The sequence below is a fragment of the Mustela erminea genome, chromosome 1 (genome assembly GCF_009829155.1).
Source record: "Mustela erminea isolate mMusErm1 chromosome 1, mMusErm1.Pri, whole genome shotgun sequence".
Taxonomy (NCBI): Eukaryota; Metazoa; Chordata; class Mammalia; order Carnivora; family Mustelidae; genus Mustela; species Mustela erminea.
The window spans coordinates 186,086,264-186,113,010 of NC_045614.1; the positions used below are offsets into that span (position 1 = coordinate 186,086,264).

Sequence of the window (26,747 nt, forward strand, 5' to 3'; positions counted from 1 at the left end):
ACAGTCCATTAAAAGTTACCCAATTTTCTAAAGAAAAGGGATTATACACAATTGTTTTAAGAAACATTTCTTTTGTAGAAGCTAAGGCATATTTAACATTTTATTTAATACTTGTTTTCTTTTGTTATGGAATTAACTATTAATCTTTCCCAGGGGCTTGCTTTTGGCAAATAATATATAACATGGTTGTTGGATTTTTATTTTTAGAATGACTAATTTTTTGGTTGCATTATATCATACAGGCTTAGTCCTTTGTAAATATAGTTCCATTTAAAGTCCATTTTAGTATTCTATATGTTGTTCTATGTGGTCTCTGTATTTTCCAATTTAATAGGATCGGGATTTTCTGTATCAGTTTATACTAGTTGGTTATGACATCATTATATAATATAGATAAAACCCTACAAAGCCAAATTAAATAATTTAAATCACTAAATTTAAACAAATAATTTTTTAATACTTAGGTTTCTCAATATATGAAATACTAAAGATTCTAGGACTCCGAATTATTTTCTCAATACTTCATGCAATTTATTAAAAGCTTTTTTCACAAAATTTATATGAAGTTGATGAAACTTATCAGGCTTTTCTTTTGCATTTTATTCTATTCTGATTAGTTATAGCATATGTAAAATATGTATATGTAAGATAACATTATATGTTCTGTAAAATATGTAAAATAACATTGCTCTTTGTAGCTTGACAAACTAGCTCAAGATTTCATGACTTCAGATAGCAGTTGTTTATTTTGCTTCTGGATCTGCAGTTTGGGCACAGCTCTGGAGGACAGCTCTTCCTTTCTTCATGTTGTGTCAGTGGGAGTGGCTGAGTTAAGGGGTGGAGCTTGCAGGATCCACTTTCAAGATGGTTCACTCACATGACTGACAGTTGGTGCTCACTGTCATCTAGGAGCTCAGCCATGGCTGTGGGCAAGAGGGCCTCAGCTCCTCTTCTTGGAGCCCACTTCACAGCCTACTTGGGCTTTCTGACAACAGTGAACGTTCTAAATAACAGGACATGAAGGCTTCCATTTCTTATGGTCTGGGTCAAGAAAGTGACAGAGCATCATTCCTACTGTCCACTATTGGTCAAACAGTTAAAATTTTAAGGACAGGGGATGTAGACCCTTTCATTCAAAGGCAGGAGCATTAAAGAATTTTTATGCTATGTTTTTAAATCCCCACATCTTGGGGTGCCTGTGGCTCAGTTAGTTAAGCATCTGCCTTCGGCTCAGGTCATGATCCCAGGATCCTGGGATCGAGCCCAGTATCCGACTTCCTTCTCAGTGGACAGCCTGCTTCTCCCTCTCCCTCTGCCTGCCACACTGCCTACTTGTGCTCTCTCTCTCTCTGTCAAGGAAATAAATAAAATCTTTAGGAATAAATAAATAAATACCTACATCTAACAAGTTTTGACCAACACAATGAATATGCCATTTCACAAATTCAAAAAAATATTGAAATACCTGTCTATGAGGAAATACTTTTTTTAAAAGCCATATTTCTATGGTAGAGTTTTGTCTAAAATAAGCAAGTTTTGAAAAAATATGCTTTTCATTATAAAAGTAAAGTCACCGTTGATAGAGAGTATAAAAAGGCACATGCTATCCAAAATTTAAAAAAAAATATTATTCTTAATAAATATAAATAACGTTTTTTGTACATGAGTGCATTTAATGAACATAAACTCATTAAACACACAAATAACACATGAAAACCTAGCCTTCACTAATATTCTCCCCATAAAGTAGCTACTCTGCCTGTAATTTTGGGTTTGTTCCTTATCCAGATAAAGTCAGAAGCTACATATTTTAAAATGTAAGTTCTTTTCCAGCCCTTATCTTTGATTTGTTGATTAATATTATCCTCCATGGAAAAGTATATATAAAAGTGGTACATGGTTTATGTAAGACCTAAGCCTCTTCTTTGAAAACTTGTAATAATTTTTGAAATTATTTTATTTACTATTTGAAAAAATTAATCTTATATAGAATCAGCTTCTGTAAGATATGTTGCTGATGCTCATTTCATCCTATCTATATGTCACAACCTGTCACCGTTTATAATCTCTGATTCAAGTGCCATCATCAGAGTTATCAGAATTAAATCTCTCACTCTGAGTAATACCAGAGATCCTGACTGCGCTGTTTCATTACCTGCTATGAATAAATTTCCAATCAGGAGCTGCCCATGTTTTAATTTTCTGTCTACTCGGCTGAACTGCCTTCTAGCTCTGCTAAATTACTAATGACAGTTCATAACAGAGATTGGGTTGTCCTTACTTTAGTTGGTAAAGAGAACTTTATGACAAATCTGTCACCTATAAGTTCCTGAAGTTTCTGAAGTTAAGAAATAATGGATCAAATTTAGAGGTCTCAGTTTTAAATTCTGTTTTGCATATTCATCTGACACTATGTAAATACACTTGATAAAATAACAAGACAACTGCAGATTTGTTGATCTTAAACAATTACTATGCCTTAACTATTGCTAAAGCTTCAAATGAGTACATTATCTTTGTTGACTATTTCTTTTAGAGATAAGATATTGAATGCCAAAGGTGGTAACATAGTAGAGCTAATGCTCATATTTTCCCTGAACCTTATTACATTTGGATACAGAGGTAGCATAATTATATTCCATCAGCATGGGTCCAAGGTGAAATAACTGTTAGGTAGGAAGATACTCTGTTGTTATCTTGAGTTACTAGAGTTCCTTCTAGAAATAAAAGTAAATCCAGTTTTTTTTTTAACGTCATAATCGTGAATAGAATGAAATACTTCTTAGCATGGACACTAAAATAATTGGATTTTTAATCATGGTTTGGCCTTTTCTATATGTTAGAATGTGGAAGGAAATTCATGGGGGCCTTCCCTGTTATAGTGGATATCTTAAGACTATGATATTGTATGTTTTGTTTCTTTTTTTAGCTTGTCAATATAGCAAAATCCATTTATTGATTTTTGAATGTTAGGCCAGTCTTGCATTTCTGGGATAAACCCTCATGAACATAGTTGCTAATATTCTAAAAAAAAAATCAGCATATTTATATATGACATTTTATCATGATCAGATCAGTTATTAATGATCAGTCTTAACTTAAGGATTATTGTGCACTGATATATTAGCTAAGGAGTGTATGGCACCATCATGATTAGCAAGATGTCTAAAAATTAAGCATCTAGGATATGAATAGAAACTTCTAAAATTATTATTTTAAAATCATGTAGTTCTTTGTGGTCTCTTAAAAGCAAAAACCAAAAAGCCATGTCATTGGGTGAAATAATTTCACTTTTTTCCCCACAGCAAAAATGACCATGGGGCCATGGGGCCCCTGGGTGGCTCAGTCGGTTAAGTGTCTGACTCTTGAATTCATCCTAGTTCATGATCTCAGGGTCGTGAGATCGAGCCCCCAGTCAGGCTCTACACTCAGTGTGGAGTCTGCTTAGGAGTCTCTCTTTCTCTCTCTCTCCCTCTGCCCCTTCTACCCCTCCTTGCTGCCCTCCCCACCGTCCCACTTTGACTTCCGCGTGCTCTCTTAAAAAAAAAAAAAATGACCACAATAACAAATAGATAATAGCAAAAATAAACTAGTAAAGGTAAATGTGTACAACTACTTTTGAAAACAGTTTGATATTATCTGGAAAACTTGAAGACTCATATGTCCTAGGATGTATTACAAAGCCTTTATGCTTGGTTAACTCCTGAGCATATGCTTATCAGAAATTTTGGAAAAAACAGATTGAAAAGTCATTCCCTTCAGGGTACAGGCGATATTTTAAAAATTAACTTGAAGTAATGGTCTTTAAGGAAATTTCTACCATGGAGAAAACATTGGAGGAAAATACCAAGAAAAAATTATCATCGTTGTGATTTTATTGCCACAATTTCAGTCATAAAATTTCTTTGCATACACATAAATCTTGCAGGTAGTATTTACCAAACTTTTAAGATGGTTTCAGTTTTAGTATATCTTAAGCCCATTGGTTATAAATATAAATTAATCCTCTTGCGGTTGCTCAGCAAAACTAACCTAACTTCTGGGAAAACAGAAATAGACAAGATTTCAGCAAAGACGGTAGGAGTTGATGGAAGGAGTTGAAAAAATTTTCATAATGTAATAATCGTAGTCATTGATCTTCTCATTCATATCCATATATTTTAGTGAGCTGTTATGGCATTAAAATCACATATCAAAGTGACTTTTAACTTTAACCAGACCCTTAATTATTTTATCTTTATTTCCAAAATTAGTTTTAGGGTACCTAGGTGGCTCAGTCAGTGAAGTGTTTGTCATCAGCTCAGGTCATAATCCTGCAGTTTCAGGATCAAGCCCTATATCGGGCTCCCTGCTCAGCAGGGGTCTACTTCTCGCTTTGACCCTCCTTCCTATTGTGCTCTCTCTCATTCAGCCTCTCTCTCTCTTTCTCTAACAAATAAAATCTTCAAAAAACTTTTTTAAAATTTAAATAAAATTAGTTTCTTTGTGTGTATAAGTTAACAGTGCACTTAATGTATTACTAAAGGGTCACATATATACAGTTAATAAATAGGTGTATAGGGAAGAATGTGTTGAAAAGTTTTCACTGATAGGGTACACAATCAAAGGGACGCCTGGGTGGCTCAGTTGGCTAAGCAGCTGCCTTCAGCTAAGGTTATGATCCCAGCGTCCTGGGATCGAGTCCCACATCGGGCTCCTTGCTCCACAGGGAGCCTGCTTCTCCCTCTGACTCTGCCTTCCACTCTGTCTGCCTGTGCTTGCTCTCGCTCGCTCTCTCTCTCTGACAAATGAATAAATAAAATCTTTAAAAAAAAAAAAGTTTACAAATCACTGAATTAGACCATTTTTAGTTAGATTAAGGTTAACATCATAGACTTTTTAAAAATAAACTATTCTTAGGTTAAAATCATAGATTTTTTAAAAATAAACTACTTTTTCTGAATAATTCATTTTTTTTGAATAATTCATTTTTTCTATTGACTTGTTTAACAAATGTTAAACACCTACCAAGTGTCATGTCTTCAGAGATGTGATATTTTCAATATATTTAAATGTAGGACAAACCCTAAAATATAATATATGTTTTTAATTTCTTGGATAGATTTTCGAACATTTCATATTTTTTAATTGAGGGTAATACATCATCGCTTTAGACAGACAAATATCTGTCCTATTTGCTTTATAAATTCATGAAAAGTAAAAAAGATGATTTTTGTAGAGCAAATGATGAATGATCAAAAGATAGTTTTGAAGGTAGATTTAGCAAACAGCTAACCATTCCAAAGACAGACAATTAAAAACAAACAAATAATAGCCTGTTCTTCATTAAGAATATTACAATCTCACAGTTAGATTGTTAGTAGCTTCAGTGAATGCTAGATATTCCATAAAAAGTCTTAATTGTTTTCTTCTTTCATAGTATTTGTTTCTTTTTTTTTTTTTGTATTTGTTTGTTGTATAAGCCAGAGCCTTATTTCAGCTTGATTAAGGAAAATGACTAAATCTACAATTTCAAAGAAGGAGAGTTAGATTCAAAATTCAGACAGACTAATTCTCTTTTGTAAAAGAGATTAAGAAAGTTGCTCTATCAATCTAATCTGTCTGGATTTGAGTGTGAATAGTAGAAATATAACTTGGTCACAGGTTTTATAAGATTATTCAGCCTAGCAGAAAGGTTTCTGTTGATGCAGAGTATAGCACAGGGGTGAGGATTTGCAGTCTTTGTGTGAACTTTGTTCCTGCCATTATCTGCCCCGTTTGTTCCCCTCAAGTCTAAAATTTAGGTGCACGGGGATATTGTGAAAATATCTTGAGTGTTTTGGTCTTACTCATCTGTAGCACTCATTCTCAAATCCAAACAGTAGGACAGTTCTACTTGGTAATTTGCCTTAAATTTGAAAACACTGTGCATCGCTCTAATAGTAGCTTCTTTAGGTTAAGACAGTGGTCCACATTAGTGAAAATGGTCTGAAGGTCCCCGTTCAATGATTATTCATTTGAGTGTGGAAATGACATGGAGTCTATAAGAATAATAGCTGGTTTTATTAATGACCTTTTTAAACAAGTAAGTAAAAAGTGGAAAAAAAATCTATTTTCCATCTGTGGATAACAAGATGACTTGTTTAAGCATGTCTGTTTTCTAGGGTATGGACTAGCAGTTTTGAAGTTACAAAGTAATATTTCATAGCTTCCTAGCCGAAAGATTTCCTTAACATTAAGGGGTAGATAAATAATCCATGTTGTACTGAGCCAATTATTTTCAGAAAATATGAGTATTTCATAATTTTGGAAGCACACATTTATAAGTAATATAAGGATTATTCATTTTTGAAGGCTTTTCCCCTATTCATATAGATTAGCCATCAGGCCTCTTTTTCTCTAACTCCCGAATTTCCCCTCCACATTTTGTGATGTGTGAGATATCCCTGTTTGGTTTTACCTCAAGTCTTCAGTCTGTCTTCTTTTTCTTTCATTGTTAGTAAAAGAAACCCTCAGCCTCAGGATTTATTTCATTGGCTCCTTCCAGGTTAATGTATCTTCCAAAGATTAGACCTTCACCTGTGTAGCCTTTCAAAATTCTGTCAGCTGAAAGCATCAGTAAAACTCAGGAACAGTAAGAGTTAACATTTTCTCTCAGTGCTTCAGGAAACAAAACAGCATAATAACCAACTTTTCTATAACTTGGTACTGTGTTAAGGATAGCAAATGCGGCAGACTAGGTGTCCAGGTGTGTTCTTCTGGTCTTTATGGAGCGATGGTGATCATGACGATTTCAGTGGTCACCATTGTTAAGGGGCATTCAATTTGGAGGCATTATTGAACTTCCATCTATGACTGCCTGATAGAAAATGACTCCTCTCGTCCCTCTCTCCTACTCTCGTCTAATTTTTCTCCATTGTGCTTATACCACTGTGTGACATTCTACATAGATATTATTTAGTTTTTAATTTTAATGTTATATGTGTTGTTTATATATTAAATATGAAGTGAAGTTAATAATTCATTGTTTATAGAATATATTTTATTTAAACTAAAGCGATCTCAAGCTTTCTCTGTCTTATAAGCTTTTTATTATCGAATTTGCTTTCCATGAAGGTGACACTGCACAGTATTGATTTCGTCGCGTTGCCTGTTCTTTCCAACTGAATTCAGGGAAGGAAGCTACAAAAGATACTGCCAGCCAAAAAACAAAACATACATACATACATACATACATATACGTGTGTGTGTGTGTGTGTGTGTGTGTGTGTGTGTATAGTGAAGATCTGGTATAATATAAAATAGGTGGTTTGGAATTAGGTTACTTGGATGGTGAACTAAGTAACTTAACACTTCAAACTGTTTCATGTGTAAAGAACTTATAATGAAGGACTCCTGGATGCCTCAGATGGTTAAGCGTTTGCCTTTCTTCTGCTCAGGTCATGCATGCTCTCAGGGTCCTGGGATCAAGTCCCCCATCAGGCTCCTTGCTCAGCAGGGACTCTGCTTCTCCCTCTGCCTACTGCTCCCCCTGCTTGGGCTCCCACTTTCTCTGACAAATAAATAAATAAAATCTTAAAAAAAAAAAAAAAGAACTCAATTTATGTGCCATAGGGCAGTTGTTCAGACTATTTTAAATAAAAACTGAAAATGCCTGGTAAACTAGAGCATAGAGTGTTAAGGAAAGTTTGGAGTTGTCCTTTCAGATTTTTACTAAGGAAGGTAAGCAGGGCTAAGCTCACGGACCAGGCAGGTAACTGAGGGAAGCAGGCCACCTGGTGCTGTTAGCAGCTGGAGCAAACAGGTTTAGTCGAAAGGGACTGCTGCTCACAGCGCCTGCCTGTTTCCATGTGAGAAAAGTCACAAGTCAGAAGTCCACACTTTATTTGAAATCTCTCCATTTTTAAATGTCTTGGGTCGTTGCAAGAGGTAAGCAAGAGGTTTTAACCATGTGCTGACCTGCAAAGCTGGACTCAGGCTCCTCACCCCGCTCCTATCCTTGGAATATACATTCTGCCTCCCGTTTCCGTAGTGGAAGCTGTTCCATGGACAAAGCCTTGAGGTAGTGAGGTGGTGCTGAGACTACCTAGACAGTATATGTACCTGAACATAGTTAAGGCCCGTATACAAACTTTCAAGATTCTGGGGGACAGGTATGGAGATCCACTCATCTTATAGCTGCCCAAGACAAGCCCTGTATGTGAGTAAGTTCCCTCCTTATTAAAACTGCCACCTCCCCATTTGGAGTGGCCGGCCTCTTTCTTGGGCTCTCCCCACCTTTCACGTATTCCAGTTTCAGATCACACCTAGGAGGCTCCTGAGGTTGCAAACGAATAGCCATTAATTTAAAATTTTGAAATTATCATACAGACCAAAGGAATAGACATTTGAGATGGATATCATCACTGGGCCCCTGGAGCTATCTCTGTAACCTAGGATGTGCCCTGAGTCGTGGCAATATCAGATTCTACCAAACTTCCAAGAGTAGTAGTAAATTAAGTAGTGACTCAAATATGATATGGACAATGATACTTTTATAGATTAAATATGACATTGCAATTATTTTTTCCTTGGATTAGCAATGAGAATTTTATAAACTTAAACTCATTGTATGATATTATCACTCAGAATTATGTTAACGTCTCCTTGATTTTAAAGAGCAACAGAAGAAGTAAGTGCCTTTAAGACAGTCTCAGTAAAACAGTACATTTATTGAGGAAATCTACATATTGAGATATATATATATACTCATGGCAGAAGCAAGAAGGACAAACTGTAGGTCAAGCGAAGCCCGTGCTAGCTTATTATAAGGCAACTCTTAACAACACTTTGTCAAGAAGAAAAAACATCAGGGGTATGTGTATATATATATATATGTGTGTGTGTGTGTGTGTGTATATATATATATATATATATATATATATATATGAAACCTTTGTTTCTTTTATATATATATATATAAAAGAAACTTTTGCTAAGACCTTGCATCTAAATTGTGGTTTCTTTAAAAAACAAACAAACAAAACAGTAAAGTGGATAAATAAAGTAAAGTAAAATAAGGTAAATAATAAATAATAAAAAAATAAATAATACATAAAGTAAATAAATAAAGTAAAGTAAAATAAAGTGGATAAACATAGCAAACACTTTCAGGCCAGAGGGGTGGTGAGAGAAGCAGGGAGGGTGCCTTCTAGGCTGCCAGGCTGCTGGCTGGCAGGGGCAGTGGGAAATATGGGAAAGTTTAGGGGAGGCGTACATTAATTAAGAATGCAAACTAGAAACCCAGCAGTCCTGCTGAGGCACATATAGAATAATACTGCCCCAAAGAAATATAATGCAAACCACATACATAATTTTAAATATTCTAGTGTCCACATCCATCTCTAAAGTGGTGATTAAAAAGGAGCCCACCCCTTAATCTCACAAAACAAACTGAGGGTTGCTGGGGGGAGGGGGTTTGGGAGAAGGGGGTGGGATTATGGTCATTGGGGAGGGTATGTGCTTTGGTGAGTGCTGTGAAGTGTGTAAACCTGGTGATTCACAGACCTGTACCCCTGGGGATAAAAATATATGTTTATAAAAAATTAAAAATTAAAAAAAAAAAAGGAGCCCACCCCATAGAGCTGCTGGAAGATTTTAAATATTAAAAATATGGATAATTCTTAGCATAGTTCCTGGAATAGAATGAGAATTAGTTTTGTATCTTAAAGCTTCTACGGTTTGTTCCACAGCCGTACTGTTATTGAGCTCAAATTTATGTGTCATGCAACTGTGAACATATATCCATTTAGCAATTACAGTCCCTCTTTATACCATGACTAAATTATTTCTCAAATCAGGATTGTCTTTCCTATCCCCCACCCTGAGTTAAATGCTCTTATTTGATGATCTGCCTTCACTCTTTGCTCCCTTACCTGTGAATATGTGTTTTATGATATCAGTTACTGGATTGTATTATTATTTAGATTTTCTTCTCTGCACCAAGCATGAATGTAAACTTCAACAAGGCAAAGACAATGTTTTTCTTGTTCTCTCATTAGCCCTCAAGGCTAGAAGAGTGCTTGACTCATTTAGACACAAATTTGTTGGATGGATAAATAAATGAATGTGTTTATGCTTTCAAAGCCTCCCAAATTAGAATATAGGTCTTATACATCTTAGAATCCTATTGTTAGGCACAATCCCTCAGAAACTACCAGAGTAGACTGTCGAATGTTTGTCCAACTGAGTAGCAATGAAACCCATTATCTCTACAAAGTACTACTTTTTGAATATTTTAGCTCCTTTTATTCCCAGATGTAACAAATGGTGTTTCAGTTAATTCATGAAGTAACAATAGCATCTAGATTTGTCACTGCTCTTTGTTCTAATATAACTACTTTGGGAAATCATCCACCAAGGAGGAACGTTCAGCAGGATATCCATGTGTGTCATATGAAGAATGTTCAATGCTCAAATAAATTTGGAAAACCCTGAATTGAATCAAGTTCAACCCATTTCTTTATAGTTGAAATTCTTGGAATGGTTAATTAGTTAATGTGCGTTTCGAACCTCCAAGTAAGTGCTATACAATAATACTTCATTTCTCAAATTTCTTTGACCTCAGAGTACTTCAGTGCACTTTCAAAAGATTAAAAAAAATCTTAATATGGCTTAAGAAGTTTTTGAAGGACCTGAATCTCATCTCATCCAAACATATTCTTTATCTCACTTATTAATCTCTTACCCCTCTGGTGCTTTTCATCCACTGGGACCTCTGTTCATGCTTCCCCCTCTGCCTGCAGTATTTCCCCTGTATGGCCATCTCCTGTTCATTTTCCAGTCCACAGAGTAAAAGCCCCTTCTTAACTTCACCAGTCTAAATTTCCCTGGAGTGCTTGCTCATGGCTTCCTCTTTTCATCCTTCCTTTATTTATGATAATCTGTGGTTAAAATTTGTGATTATATTCTCATTCTGTATCTCAAAATGGTTATCACTTACCTATTTTTTTTATAATCTCATATTTAGGAGATATCCCACGGTATCAGTGTACATGTGAAAATTCCATATTATAAACTTTGTTAATGGTGGCTTTATATTTTTGTAAAGAATGTCCTGTTTGAAATTTGCATCCATGAAGTAAAATAAAAATTTTCACTATCCTCTCACCGATGGAGGTAGAGTGACAGTAACATGTAGTCCGTTAGGGGAGGGAATTAGGATAGACTGACTTTGGCATTCAAGTTCTTCTGTGTCCAAGCTGTGGGCTCCTTCCTTTTCATCATCTTTAATTATTTACTTCACTGAGCTCTTTTCCTTTCCATCTCTTCTCCACAACTCCCAAACCTCATCAACATATAGGACTCTTTATATATAGTATACATTTTGGAGAAATGAAACTTCTTTACTATTATTTCCCCAAGTGGAGAATAATAGCACAACCTGCTTTAGGATTTATACTTATTTAAAGAAAATACTATGTATCAGTCTTCCCCTACCAGCCCATCAAAAGTCTGTCTACCCGCCTTTATTCTCCCACTTCTTTTCTATGTTCTCTCTCCCTCTCTCTCACTCTCATATAGATCTCAGCTGTACATTTGGCAATTTCAGCTTTATGATGTTTAAAAGAAGATATCCAAAAATAAAAAAACTTTAAGGACTTAATTTTTTAATTCATGCTTGTCAATTTCTGGAATGAGCTGAAGGGAAATTATTTCTGTGTTCTTTTTTAAAAGTCTTCATAAGCCCCGGTTGGTAAAAGAAATTAAAGAGTAAGTATTAAAATATCATAGCCAATGCAAAAATTAAAACTTCATTCAGAGCCAGATACGTTTGAAGAGAAGCTATCCTTTGTGTCTAAATTAGTAATCTCTGAATTGGTAAAGACTTAGAAATTTTTCCTATCAAGGCAGGAATAAAAGATTGTTTTTTTCCTCAGGAAACTTTGGTCCATTCTTCCTTCTTTCCCTTCTTTCTTTCCTCTCCTGCCCTCCCTCCTCGTCTTTGTTCCTCTCTCCTCTGTCTCCCTCCACTTTTTTTTTTTTTTTTTTTAATAATAATACTAGGGAGGGCAAGATTCTACAGCAAGGAAGAATTTGGGTATGTGTCAGATTAGCTGTGGTCTTCTCTTTGGTCCTTCTTTTTCTCTTCCCTCTGTTTGGTTTGTTTTCCTACTGTGCTGATAATTTCAGCATGTAAAAAAAAAAAAAAATGGCTCTGGCTACAAATTTGCCTTAAGAAATGTGAACCTTGGAGACCATTTGAGCATAAACCTAAGTACTTTAGAAACAGTGGGAACAGACCTGAGGGAGGTTTGGTCCTTTTATCCACTCTTTGCGTAGGATGCATTAACATCCCGCAGAAAGCAGAAGGTGATTCTTGTGTGTCTTTATAAATTGCCTTGCCATATAGATGTAGCATATGAATATTGCATCAGACATACAGATACTGTACTAACCATATAGATATAGCATAGACATTCCTCATTTGAATATGCACTGGGTTGTTTTCTTGTGTTTTGTCATGATGTGTGTGTGTGTGTGTGTGTGTGTGTAGACACATCTAAAATCCAAATGTTTATACAGGTTAGTCATTAAATTAATATTTTGGTTTCTTTCAAGTAACTACAGCTCATAATCTCCACATACCTAAAATTGATAGAAAATAGGGCAAGAATATACATTGCTGGATTTGTTTTAAAGCAAAGGAAGTTTTGTTTTAAAAATGTATACAGAATACATTTTTTATATTAGAAAGTCTGTAAAATGTCTTTAGCGAACATAAGTGTGTGTGTATGTATATTTAATATGTACATAAAGTAAACTTCTCAGGGTCTTAGCTTTTTACAATGAGTAAATAGTGTTAGGGGTCAGGGGCCTGATGGACAGATACTGATGATTAAGTAGTATGTTGCTGAGAATCACTTATCAAAAATATTTTTGGTGTACACAAGCTCTGATTTAACTAACTTGTTTATTTAACAAAAAAATGTATGAGTACTTTCTATGTACCCAATATTCCTAAACACTGGGAATGAAGCATTAAAAAACCAGTAAGACACCAGTCCTCAGAGCCCTGTTGTGGGGAAGGCAGATATACAAAGCAAATTGCCAGGTAGTAGCAGGTACCATGAAGAAAACCAAAACCGGCTAGGTCAGTGGCATGTTACATGGCAACTGTCTTTCGGTGTAGTCAAGGTAAACATTTTGGAAGAGGTGATATTTAAACAGAGACCCAAATGTGAGGGTTCAGAGTAAAATCCACTGTAAACTGTGAAAAGAAAAGCAACTGTGGAGTCCCTGTTTGGGGAGTAAATGGGCTTGGTGCATTCAAGAGAAGGCAAGAGAGATGTAGAATGGTAAGCAAGAGAGAATTTTAGGAAAATCCAGAGAGTTTGACAGTTGCCAGATCGTGGAAAGCCTTATAGGCCCTTATAAGGAGTTTGGATTTTCTTCTATTTTAGTCAACTTATTCTCTGTTTGATGGGAAGCCGTTAAAATGTTTGGATCGTGGGAATGGTGTGACTGTATTAAAAAGATAATTCTGCCTACTATAGGATAAGGTTGGGGAAGAGAAGTATAGGGCAGAGGTAGAATCAGTGACCTGGCAATTACTAGAAGTTAGCTATATTAATAGAAGTTATTGCAAGGGGTGCTCGGGTGGCTCAGTTGGTTGAGCAGTGGGCTCTTGGTTTCGGCTCAGGTCATGATCTCATGGATTGTGATATCGAGCCCCAACTTGGCCCCATGCTAAGCAGGGAGTCAGCTTGAAGATTCTCTCCCTCTGCCCCTCCCCACATTCTCCATCTCCCCCCTCCCCAGCTGAAGTAAATAAATCTTTAAAAATAAGTTATTTCATGTTGTGAGATTATATCAGAAGCACTTAAAGAATGAGGGTGAGGAGAAATATGGTGCAACCTTGAGCTCTGAGTTACTCTCACACACAAAGGTTAGGAAGACAAAACAGAAGGTAACTAGGAACACAGGGAAAGGTCTGCAGGTGAAACAGGAGGGAGTGTCCAGGGATGCCAGCTGTGTTGGCAGGGCCCAAGACTGCTGATTGGGACTGATAGGCACTTATTTGGACTAAAAATGGTTTTTGGTGGAATATTCAGGCTAAAATTCTCAATTAGTGACACTACTGGGTGCTTACCCAAAGAATATGAAAACACTAATTCAAAGGGATATATGCACCCTTATGTTTATTGCAGCATTATTTACAATAGCCAAATTATGGAAGCAGTCCTAGTGTCCATCGATGGAGGAACGGATAAGGATGATGTGTTATATATGTGGTAGAATATTACTCAGTCATAAAAAAGAATGAAATCTTGTCATTTACAACAACATGGATGTGTCTAGAGTGTACTGTGCAAATATGGAGATCTAATGTCTGTTGTAGAGTCTCCTCACACTTGAGGCTGCCTCCTCCTTATACATGATGTAACAGCCTGATACTTGTTTAATCACTATGAGATAGAAATATGGGACTTAAAGACATAGAAAACAGGGTTTTATGTGCCAGTTTAGCCATATCAAATATGATCCCAAGTATTTCTCAGATATTATCCTTATTGTTTCTAGTCCCACTGAAGGAGGGATTCCTTAGAATGCCTGGAGGGTCCTGAGCACAAAAAATGCCATTGTTCACTAGGTGGTTAGAATTGCAGTTAGTAGTAGACAACACAAGGACGTTTTCCAGTTTGCAGCTATGTATGTCAAGAAAGCCTGGTGTGTCTGTGTGTGTGTGTGCACGCACGCATTGTATAAGAATGTATACAGATGTGTGTGTGCATGAGTGCGTATGTTGGGGTTAGTACCTGGGATGTGTCAACAGAATCCTAACTCCTTATATTGTTTCTACGTGGAAAAAACTACGAGTCCCTGGATACATTTAATTATAGCTTTATGATATAATGAAGGACTTAATTCTATATTTTTAGAAAACACACATATTAAAAGATGGCATTATTTTTAAAAGGCATTTATAATAGGGATGTGGCTGTGTTTCTTCTCCCATACTGTTTGTATGTCCTTAGCCAGTCTCTGGGAAGAAGCACACAAATCTTAAGAACAGACAAGAGTTGCAATGCATTATTCCTATCTGCGTCTTGTGCCATCAAGGTGGAGTATTTCCTCAATTGTCTACTCCCTCAGCACCTCAATTCCTATCCACTGGGTGCTGAGGTATCTCACGGAAGACCTAGAGGGGGAAGGATCACATTTTTAAGGTAATTGTACCATAGGATGAATTCTAGGTTCTTCGAAACCTTATTAATATCAGATCTCTTTCTGCCTCTCTAAATTCTACAAATACTAAAATGTGGAGTTCCTCTCACACACCAAAACCATGCCAAAAACCATGTCTTTACCCATGCCATTCCTTCTCCTTTGAAATGCTCTCTTTCCTCTACTGTTCTTTCTGGAATATCTTTTATTTCAAGACCTTATATTTCAATAACTATCTTGCCTTGTAGGAAATTTTCATAAAAACCTCCCCATTACCATCTCAGTCCCTGCCTCCTTAAATGCTTTCCTTCCCCTTCATTCCAACAGATTTAATCTGGAATTCCCCTTCTTAATTACTGTATTTGTAGGCCTAATAATGTATAACATTGAAAACTCCCCATGTTAGTCTTTCCTACTGGACAACAGATCATTCCAGGGGCCTGCCTTTTTATTTGTTTGTTTGGTTGGGTTTTTTTTGTTTTTTTTGTTTGTTAAATGGCCCCATGGCCAGCGTGGGCCTCACACTCACAACCCTGAGATCAGGAGTTGCATGCTCTACTCACTGAGCCAACCAGGTCCCCTCAGTAACCTACCTTTTGACTTTTTTTCCACATCATATGTTTACTCTCTAATGCAAATTCTTTTTTTTTTTTTTTAATCTTAAAGCTTTATTTATTTGAGAGAGAGCGCGCATGTTGGGGATAGGAGCAGAGGGAGAGGGAGAGAGGGAGAGAGAGAGAGTCTTTTTTTTTTTTTTTTAATAAACATATATTGTATTATTTGTCCCAGGGGTTACAGGTCTGTGAATTGTTAGGCTTACACACTTTATAGCACTCACCATAGCACATACCCTCCCCAGTTCATATCCAATCCACATTCTTATTAGCCATTAGAATTATACCTAAAATAAAAATACGGATCCTGAGAGAGTAGTACTCGATACATTTCTTGAGAAATGTATCATTCAAAGTTATAGATTTTTGAGTATTTCTATTTCAAAAATATTTTCATCTTACCATGTTGCCATATAGTACAGATTTTTTAATTGATATATTTTATATCATTTGATTTTAATTCATGTGTGCACTGAGTAATTTATGAAAGCAGTACTTTTTTTTAACAAATAGCAAGTCATGAGATATTTTTAATGTATCAACTGATTTAAAAAGTCTACTTCCTCCTAACTATAGAGATATTTTAGTTTATAAGTTTGTGTATATCTTGGTGGCATGACATTTTAATACTTAACTGTTTTACTTATGATGGAAAGGTTTTACTCTAAGAGACCTACTAAAAAGACCTACTGCTAAAAAGTAAATAGAAAAACTATTTTAAGTGTAAAATGATGCATTGCTTTCTCACATTAAAATGCATTTAAAAATGTCAAAATAAACATGCAAAGTTAAAATTAAATCTCTTGATCACATTTTTTTAAAGTGATAACTCTCTATTTTAATTAGGTCCCCAAAGAATTTTTAAATGTGAATGCCTCTGACCTAGAGGATAATTTTCAAACAATTATGTATATAATTATTTGCTCTACAGTTTTTCTCCATTCCACATAAAATCACGATTTTTATCAAGTACTTATCTTACCCACCTTCCATGAAATATATGTTAAGTGTTAAATTATTTATAAGTTCCAACCTACATCTCATTATCTATCATATCTATCATGGCATATAATTAACTGCCATAATTATCTTATTTATAAATAATATAAATATAAAAATTTTAAATGTAAACATTTTATTTTTATATAAATATAAAGATGTATTTAAGTGCATATTTCTGTATATAAATATAAAAATACAGAAATACGCACTTAAATACAGAATAATTGTCAGTTTTATTTAATTAACATAATAGCCTGTAATTGTAAATTTAATATCTGTCAGATGTATTATTCTCATTTCTCTTTATTCTGATTTCAACATGGTCAAATTTAGCAGAAGACCATAAAACTACTATGTTCATTCTAAGTTTAAGTGGCAAAGTTATAGATTTTTTAAATATATATGTATGTACAGATCTACTTACAAGATAAATTTGAGTCAAGTTAATATAGGTCTTGATAATGGTAAGGATATATTTTCCATAGAATGAATATCACAGTTATAGTTCAGACATAATGCTAAATATCAGCATAAAATATAGATTATTTAAGCTGATTTTTGTATGGCCAGTGTGTCAATACCAATGTGTCAATATCAGCTTTATTAATGACTTTATCACTTAGAAGATTTCTTTTGAAAAATAAGTGAGTTAAAAATTACTCTTTCTTTAAATAGGTTGCAAAATTATAATAATTGTTTACCTATTTTATTATTTTGCGAGAAAGAATCAGTGTTTGAAAAGTGTCTCATATATAAGTTCAGACATTTTCAAGGATGTATTAGGTCAGGTGTTTCTGGGTATGTAGCAGTTTCTCAGGCCCAGAAAGTGCCTGATGAGTAGATTTACTCAAAGGTAAAAATCAATAATGGAACACAAATATCTCTAGCTCTAGTCATAACTTTTCCAGTAGGCATGTAAGTAATTTTACTTTCTCTAGGACTTATCCCGTAGTTATAAAGTGTAGCTTGGCATAAACTCATCCCTAAACTGTTCATACGAAGGAAAATTCAGTGTAAGAGATGTCACCAGTGAAATTTCTGAGCTATGGGAAAGAAGGGAGGTAATAATGTCCAAGTGAACCAAGTGAGAGAAATAGGTGCTAACTGCGAATGTCAGAGGCAAAAGAAACTTCTCGTTGATATTCAAAGTTAGTGATTCTCTGTCATTTTGATGATTAAGTTTTTGTATCCACTTAACTCAGCTACAGGATGTCCAGATAGCTGGTAAACATAAATTTGGGGTGTGTCTATGAGGGTGTCTCTGGAAGAGATTAACATTCAGTTCAGTAAACTGAGTAAAGAGGCCTGCCCACCGGTGTGGCCCAGGTATCATCCAACACTGTTAGCACCTGAGTAGACCAAAAAGGTGAAGAAAGGGCAAATTCTTTCTCTCTATGAGTTGGGACATCTCACTTTTCCTACCCTTGGACATTGAAATTCCAGGTTCTTGGGCCTTTGGACCCCAGAAGTCATAGCAGTAGCGCCATGGTTCTCCAACATTCAGCTTGGGACTGGGAGTTATACCATCATCTCCCCTTGAACTGAATTATGTCATTGGCTTTCCTGGTTCTCCAGCTGACAGAAGGCTTTGTGGGACTTATCTGCCTCCCCAACTGCATGAGCCAGTTCCTATAATAAGTGTCCTCATCTGTGTCCACATACATTCTGTTGGTTCTGTTTCTCTAGAGCAGCTAGACTAATACAGTCATGTTTAAAAATTAATATGATAAATAATCCTCAATGGTGTCACTGGAATTCATGGACTATGGAGTTGTAGGGATCTTCTGAAATGAACTAGTCCACCCTCTCTAGGAGTAGGGTTAACTTCTGTGCAGTACTTTTCATGGTATATACTTTTCTACAATCCTTTTGGAAAAGAATTTCTCAGTACTTACATTTAAAAATGCTCTAGCATGCTCACTGAGTCTGCTCTCACTGTGCTTATGTAACATAGTATTGGAAGAACTAACCAATGAAAAAAAGAAAGGGAAAGGAATGGAAGAGAAGATGGATTGGAATAGAAGAAATAAAATTATACCTATTTACAGATGATATGTAGAAAATCTCAAGGAATACAGACAAATAAAAATCCTCCAATATCTAAGAAGTTTAGCAATGTTGCAAGATCCAAGAAAAATACACAAAAATCAGTTGTTGCTATACACTAGCAATGAATCTATGATAATTAAAATTTATATGGTATCATTTTTAATTCCTCTCCCTTCTTTCCTACCCCCTTCCTTTGTCATTCCTTCTCTTTCTTCCTCCCTCCTATTTTCCATCTCTTTTCTCTTATAAAAGAAATATTTAGGTACAAATCTATTAAAATATATACAGGACTGTATGCTAAAAACTATAAAACACCAGTGAAATGAAATAAAAAGATGGGAAATGGAATGCCTGTGTGGTCATAGGTTAGAAGAGTCAACATAACAAGGATGTCATTTCTTCTCAAATAAAAAAGTCTAAGATCATTCCTATCAAAATCTCATCAAGATTTTTTATCAATATAAAGAAGATAATTCTAAAATTATACAAAAAGGCAGATTATTCTAAAATTATATAAGAAGCTAAAAGGTTTTAGCTATTCTAAAGAAATCTTGTAAAAGAGGAATGAAATGGGAGGAATCAATCTTCCCAATTTTAAGACTTACCGTATAGTTACAGTAACCAAGACTGTGTAGTTGCAGTGGAGGGATGGACAGAGATTCAAGGAACAGAATAGAGAATCCAGAAATTGACCTGTATGAAGATGCCCAAGTAATCTTTGACAAAATTACAAAAGCACCTCAATGGGGGGAAGGATAGACTTTTCAACAAATGATGCTGGAGCAATTGGACATCAGTGGGCAAAAAATTAGCCTCTATCTAAATTTTATACTTTATATAAAAGTTATTTCAAAATAGATCATGAACTAACATGTAAAATATAAAACTGGACAACATTTAGGGAACTAAAAAAAATGAGAGAAAAATCTTCAGAATGTAGAGGTAGTCAAAGAGGTCTTAAACTTGATACCACAAGCATAATCAATACAAGGAAAAATTAGCAAATTGTTGTCAAAATTACAATACAAGATTTGGTTAAGATGATGAAAAGAAAAGCTACAGAGTGGCAGAAAGTGTTTGCAAACCATATGCCCACAGATATCTCAAATCTAGAATGTATAAAGATGTCTCAAAACTCCACAGTAAAACAAACAAAAAAAAACCCCACAAAACAAACAAAAGATGGAAAATAGAGGACATGAACGGTGTGTGTGTGTGTGTGTGTGTGTGTGTGTGTGTGTGTGTGTATACACACACAGAGATGAGAAAGCATTCGGTGTCATTAGCCACTAAAAACTATAATGAGATATTACCACATACCTATCCAAATGCCTAAGATGAAAAATAGTGATGACACCAGTGCTGGTGAGCATGCGGGGAGATGTTTAATCTTGGGGGAAATGTAACATCTTATAATCACTCTGTGAAACAGTGTGGTAGTTGTAAAAGTAAATATGCATCTACCATACAACCCAATAATTGCACTTTGGGATATTTATACCAAAGAAATTAATTTTTTTTCCCTCACACAAAAACATCTTCATCAGTGTTTATAGCAGCTTTTTCATAATGCCCATTACCCAGAAACAACCCAAGTCTGCTTCAGTGGATGATTGGTTAAACAAATTGTTGTACCTCCATACCATGGAATATGATTTAGCAATAAAAAGGAACTCTGAATGGTATATATACCAATTTGGATTAATTTCCAGAGGATTAGGCTAAGTGGAGAAGAAACTGTCCCAAAGGGCACATACATGGTATTTGGTTCCATATATGTCACTCTTGTAGTGACAAAATAAAGAAATGGAGGATGAATTAGTGTTGCCAGGGGTCAAGGATAGTGATGGGAAGGCAGAAGGAAAATGTTGGGACCATAAAAGGGCCTCAGAGGGCTACTTCTAGCAATGTAATTGTTCTGTATCTTGATTATATCAATGCCAGTACCTTGGCTGTGATACTGTATGTTATCTTTCCAAATGTTACCATTTAGGGAAACCAGGTAAAGCCCATACATGATCTCTCTTTATTATTTCTTATAACCGTATGATAATCTATATCTCAAAAGCAAGAGTTTAATTAAAAAATTTAAAAGCCGGGACGCCTGGGTGGCTCAGTTGGTTGGACGACTGCCTTCGGCTCAGGTCATGATCGCGGAGTCCCAGGATCCAGTTCCACATCGGGCTCCCAGCTCCACGGGGAGTCTGCTTCTCCCTCTGACCTTCTTCTCGCTCATGCTCTCTCTCACTGTCTCTCTCTCTCAAATAAATAAAAATAAAATCTTTAAAAAAAATAAAAATAAAAACTTTAAAAGCCTTACATGTTAACTATCTGGAATTTAAATAGAATTTGAAAAAAAAAAATTAAAAGCCTCTTTTCAAATGAACAAAGTGGCTGGGAGAAAAATATAGGAAAATGTTAATAGTTATTTAACTGTTACCTCTCATAGGGACTTGTTAGTAGTCTTTATTTTTAAAAAACATATTAACATAGGTAGTAACTTTTCAAATAGATTTTTTTTATAATTTTTTTAAAGATTTTATTCATTTTTTTGACAGAGATCACAAGCAGCAGAGAGGCAGGAAGAGAGAGAGGAGGAAGCAGGCTCCCCGCCGAGCAGAGAGCCCGATGTGGGGCTCAATCCCAGGACCCTGGGATCAGGACCTGAGCCGAAGGCAGAGGCTTAACCCACTGAGCCACCCAGGTGCCCCCAAATAGATTTTTATATAAAAAGCAATTTGTGGGAATGCCTAGGTGGCTCAGTCAGTTAAGCTGCTGCCTTTGGCTCAGGTCCTGATCCCAGGGTCCTGGGATTCAGCCCCACATCGGGCTCTCTGCTCGGCGGGGAGGGAGCCTGCTTCCTCCTCTCTCTCATGATGATCTCTCTCTCTCACGGGATCTCTCATGATCCCAGGGTCCTGGGATCAAGTCCCTCATCTGGCGCCTTGCTCAGCAAGGAGCCTGCTTCTCTCTCTGCCTCTGCCTGCCACTCTGTCTGCTTGTGCAGGCTCTCTCTTTTTCTCTCTGATAAATAAATAAATAAAACTTTTTTTTTTTTTTTTTTAAGCAACTTGTGATTAAACTTAGTGAAATCAGGACATCTGGTGTGCATGCAGTCTTAGAACACCAATGCCATTTAAAATCATTAGGATTCAAAGCTGATAGTCAAATTTTAAGTTCAGATCCCCTCCCCCAGATGAGAATGAGCTATAGAGGAAACACAGAACTCATAAGAGAAAGATATAAAAAATTAATGATCTAATAATAGTAGATGAAGTATATGCCTTAAAAAGTTATTGGGATCCTTGTGTTCAATAAGCAAGTTAACCTTTGTTCTGCTCCAAAGAATTTTTGAAGCCAAATAAGTGATTCTAAGGATTTTTAAAATAGCATAGAAATAACACTATAATAGTTACATGGTTTAAAGGATAGATGATCTCAGTAAAGTAAATTTCTTATGAACCATTCTTACTTATCAAGGGCTATTACTCCTGTATAACTGGAAAGTTGTGTTCACTAACTAGTGTCCCTTTGCTCCCACCACTGCTGGGTTAGTACTGACTAAACCGTATTAGTAAGATTAGTAAAGTGTTTGCTTTTACTAGGCGTAACGCAGATCATTGCTCTTTCCTCAGTACATTAATCTTCTTGAGATTTTTCTCAAATTCTTCACTGCATCCTGGTTTTGACAGTCACACTTGTCACCTTGATTATTTTTGGGGTATGCCCTAACTCCCCATCAAAAAAAAGGAGGGGGGATTTATAAACTACATCTTAGTTACATTTATTTCTGTGGCTAGCTAATATTATTCATTATATACTTGTATTTTTTTTACTCTGAGAGGCTCTCTTTCTCAGTCTGGGAGCTGTCTCATTAGAGACAATCCTCATAGCTGATCATTCATAGACATAAGATTTTAAAGAGTACTCTGTATCATAGTTTTAATCTATAGTCCTTTGTTCAGTAGCCCTGATTCTGCTTGCTCTTACATGTCTTCAATAGTGTAAAACTTACCTCATGAGGTAGCCCAGTCCATATTTGGACAGGTCTGTCAATTTGAAAATGTTTTGTTTTATTGGGTTAAAAATCTGTCTACCCGTTTGTAACCCATGGAAGTTCACGGAACAGATCCATTCACTTTTCTATATAGTGTGTTTTTTTTTTTTTTTTATTAGTCCAAAAGCACTAATTTATTTGAAAATATTATTTAATTACAAATATATTTCCATGTAACATCATTCATTGAGTCCTAAATTTGTGATAAGAATTCTGTAAATCATGAGGGGAGCCCGGGGTGGCTCAGTGGGTTAAAGCCTCTGCCTTTGGCTCAAGTCATGATCCCAGGGTCCTGGATCCAGCCCCGTATTGGGCTCTCTGCTTAGCAGGGAGCCTGCTTCCTCCTCTCTCTCTGCCTGTTTCTCTGCGTATTTGTAATCTCTGTCAAATAAATAAAATCTTTGAACATTATACTTTGGGGTTCCTTCTATTTCCAGTGCATGGATTTCTGTCTCCCCACCCCTAGTTGTTTTTCCTGTTGCATTACAGGGTTTTGAATTCTTATTTATTTAGCAAATGTACATTTGTATATGTCCCTCTTAAATGTTGAATTCTGAACTAATTGTCATATACCAGATGAGTTCTGACTATATCATATTATATTTTAGTCAGAATGTCTTAGCCATTATCCAGTATAGGAATGCATTATATCTTATTGTTTATGACTTACTTTATACTTCAAAACTGTAATTGTGTCAAAATGTTAATTGTGTATTAAGAATTGGTGCTGTTCTGTCTTCTAGATTTCTAAATAATTTGTAAGCAAAGTAATGGGAAAAAGCACTCTTTAGTGACAATTTTTTTTAACCTCATTTAATCTCCATGGAGAATATTGTAAAGATTACTTTAAAAAAAAACACTTCAATGTATATCTAGTCAAAATATTAAAATCAGTCATTTTATTTGAATTTAATTCCATAAGGTCACTAGATGAAATCTCTTCCTATACTTAGTGAATGAATGGAATATGTTAAAAGAGGAAAAGCAGACCACGTTTATGTTTTCAAAAGGCTAAATTGGAAACTTGTCTGTACTCACAGTCCAGTTCTTCAGAATTATAAAACTGAACTTGAAAGCACCCTGGTCACCTCTGACCCACTGGGGAACACAGCGGTCACCACTGGAGAGGAAAGTGGTACGTTTCTTTTCAAGGGGAGCCACCTGCAATCACAGGTGTTATCAACAACACTTGGAGTTTCAGAGACCGATTATATTTTTTGCTTCAGCCAGCCATTGTGATAATAGCCTTTCAGAGGTGGCTGGGCTACTTTCAAACTTCTGTCGCTTAAAAGCCACATTAGGAAATTATATTATGCCTCTAATTTATCAAAATTGCTTTTTCTTTCTTGTTTTAATAAGATCATAAACCTTCAAAGAAGCCTTTCCTTATGAAGTGTTATGAATTAGGAGGAACAAATGTAGGCCTTTTATCTTATAAACACAACAAATATTTTACTCATAAAAATGTATTTGTCTTCAACTAGATATTCCTCTATTTCATCTTTAAAAGAGACACACTTTTCATAAAATAAACCATTGCTAAAGACTAACAAGTATCTATAAAACAAAGTGTCTTTCAAATTATTCTTTGATTAATTTGCTGTATCAAACAAAGGTCAAAGAATTGTATCCCTGAATGGTGACGGGAAGATGTGGAAAGGAAACATCATGTTCAGACTTGCCTTGGCTGGCTTAACAGTGCTGTTGCTCTAGTGATAGAGAAGGGGTATTTTGAACCAATGGGGTACACATGTAACATGGGACATCGTAATAGTTGGAAAAAAAATCAAAAAATTATTGTAAGAATTTACACTTCAGAGCAATACTAATTTCTGTGTGAGGCCATATTTTCATGACATTTCCTTTTGCCTACATGCCTTTTTTATCCTCTGCTTACATTTATATTGTTATTAATTTTTACATCCTCTTTTTTTTTTCCCCTCTGTTTGCCTCATTTGTCCCTCATGCAACTGGTTGTGAATGAATTTGAATCACATTTTTATGCCAGTGACAAGTCGGAGTGCCAAATTGGAGCTATTTGAGACTCTGTTGTGAGAAATTTTTATGTTTACAATTTCTGACATCTGTATTAAACTACTGTCATATTATAATTATTTCTAAAGTATGTTTGACCATTAACAACCAGCAGTATCAACAATGAAATACATGGCGACGGTAATTAGTAAGTTAGAAGAAAGCATAAGTGAGCAAGAGGGCTCTAGAAAGGCAAGTTGTGATGACTAGTGAAGTGGCACATTGTGGTAAACTCCATGAACTCCCTGTAATAGACCTAAAATGTTATTAATTTCGCCAGTAATTAATAACAAGCAAAAGGACAAGAGAAAGCAAAAAATAAAAACGAAACAAAAAACCTAAGAAGCAAAATAACAAAATAATTTGAGAGACAGGGAAACCTGTGGGTTGTAATCATTAATGTATTTTGCTGTGTCTGAGAATGAAGTCCGACATTATGGCTTTTTGTCTTTGAGCATTGTTTTGGAAGGAGGATAGTCGGATAGATGTGGACTAGTGTCCCAGTTTTCCACCTGTCTGCCCAGGTGATTTTGGAAAAACCACTTAACATCTCTTCTTTTAGTTTCCTCATCTATAATTAGGGTATAACAATTGTTACTATAAATACAATGAGAAAATAAAATATAATTATTTTTAGAATATTTTATTTATTTTTTTGATAGATAGCGAGAGAGGGAACACAAGCAGGGGGAGTGAGAGGGAGAAGCAGGCCTCCCACGGAGCAGGGAGCTGATGCAGGGCTTGATTCCAGGATCCCGGGATCATGACCTGAGCTTAACGACTGAGCCACCCAGGCGCCCAAAAATTAAATATAATTAAATGGGTAAAGCATTTGCTCCATTGTAGATCTTTAGGAAACTTAGGGTAGTTTTCTGTGCTTTCTTTGTTTCCCCAGTAAATAAGCTGCCGGCAGCCAACAGGGAAAGGAAATCATCCTCAGGAGTTAACAAAGTATATCATGACTGCCAGTTATCTCATATTGCTTATTGTTTGGGGATCATTGACTATTGCAGTGGGAACTGTTCACAGTGACAGTTCTATATGTCAATGAAAAAGCAAATATCAGAAACCTATTCAATGACTTTCAGTGCATGATGTTGAAAAAAAAAGTATTGAAAATGTAGTTTGGGACAGCTCTTCTAAACGGGAAAAAGATGTTATAGCCTAAATAAAGAGCTTTCCTAAATGCCTGATTTAATCAGAGAGTAACATTCAGAATTTATATTTCTTAATAAAATTTCTCTCAAGAATAATATTCAGGGGAGGAAGCACGGTAGATACAGTTTGCCTGCACTTATTTTACTTCCATATTATGCAAAAGTAATATTATGTGGCATAGCTCATCACCAGTGATTACAGAGGAGAAAACCATAGGGCACAGGTTGTAGATTCCCTCTTGGTGCAAATAAATGGTTTGGTATGGGAACATTCACCACTGATCCAGAAAACCATTGGTAGTTATAATGACATGCTGATATTCAACAAGGATCTAATTGAGCGATTTTTAGCAACAAGAATTAATTTTGGTAAAAGTAGCAGATTTAGTTCTAAGGAACTTGAGGGGCCAATACAAAACTAATAAATGAACAGCATTAGTGATGCCTGGCAGTTTCAGTTGGTTAAGCAATGGACTCTTGATTTTGGCTCAGGTTATGATCTCACAGTCATGGCCGTCAGACCCCACCTTGAGCCCCACACTCAGCACAGGGTCTGCTTGTCCCTCTCCCTCTGCTTCTCCCACTGCTCTCTCTCTCTCTCTCATTCTCGCTCTCACTCTCTCTCAAATAAATAGATAAAAAAATCTT

The 26,747-nt window shown here is 35.7% G+C and overlaps 1 protein-coding gene across 1 annotated transcript in view; it reads left to right on the forward strand.

The window, feature by feature from the left end:
* GBE1 (1,4-alpha-glucan branching enzyme 1) overlaps positions 1–26,747 on the forward strand; it is a 271,683-nt gene that overhangs the window by 142,345 nt on the left and 102,591 nt on the right. The gene's annotated exons all lie outside the window — the stretch shown is intronic.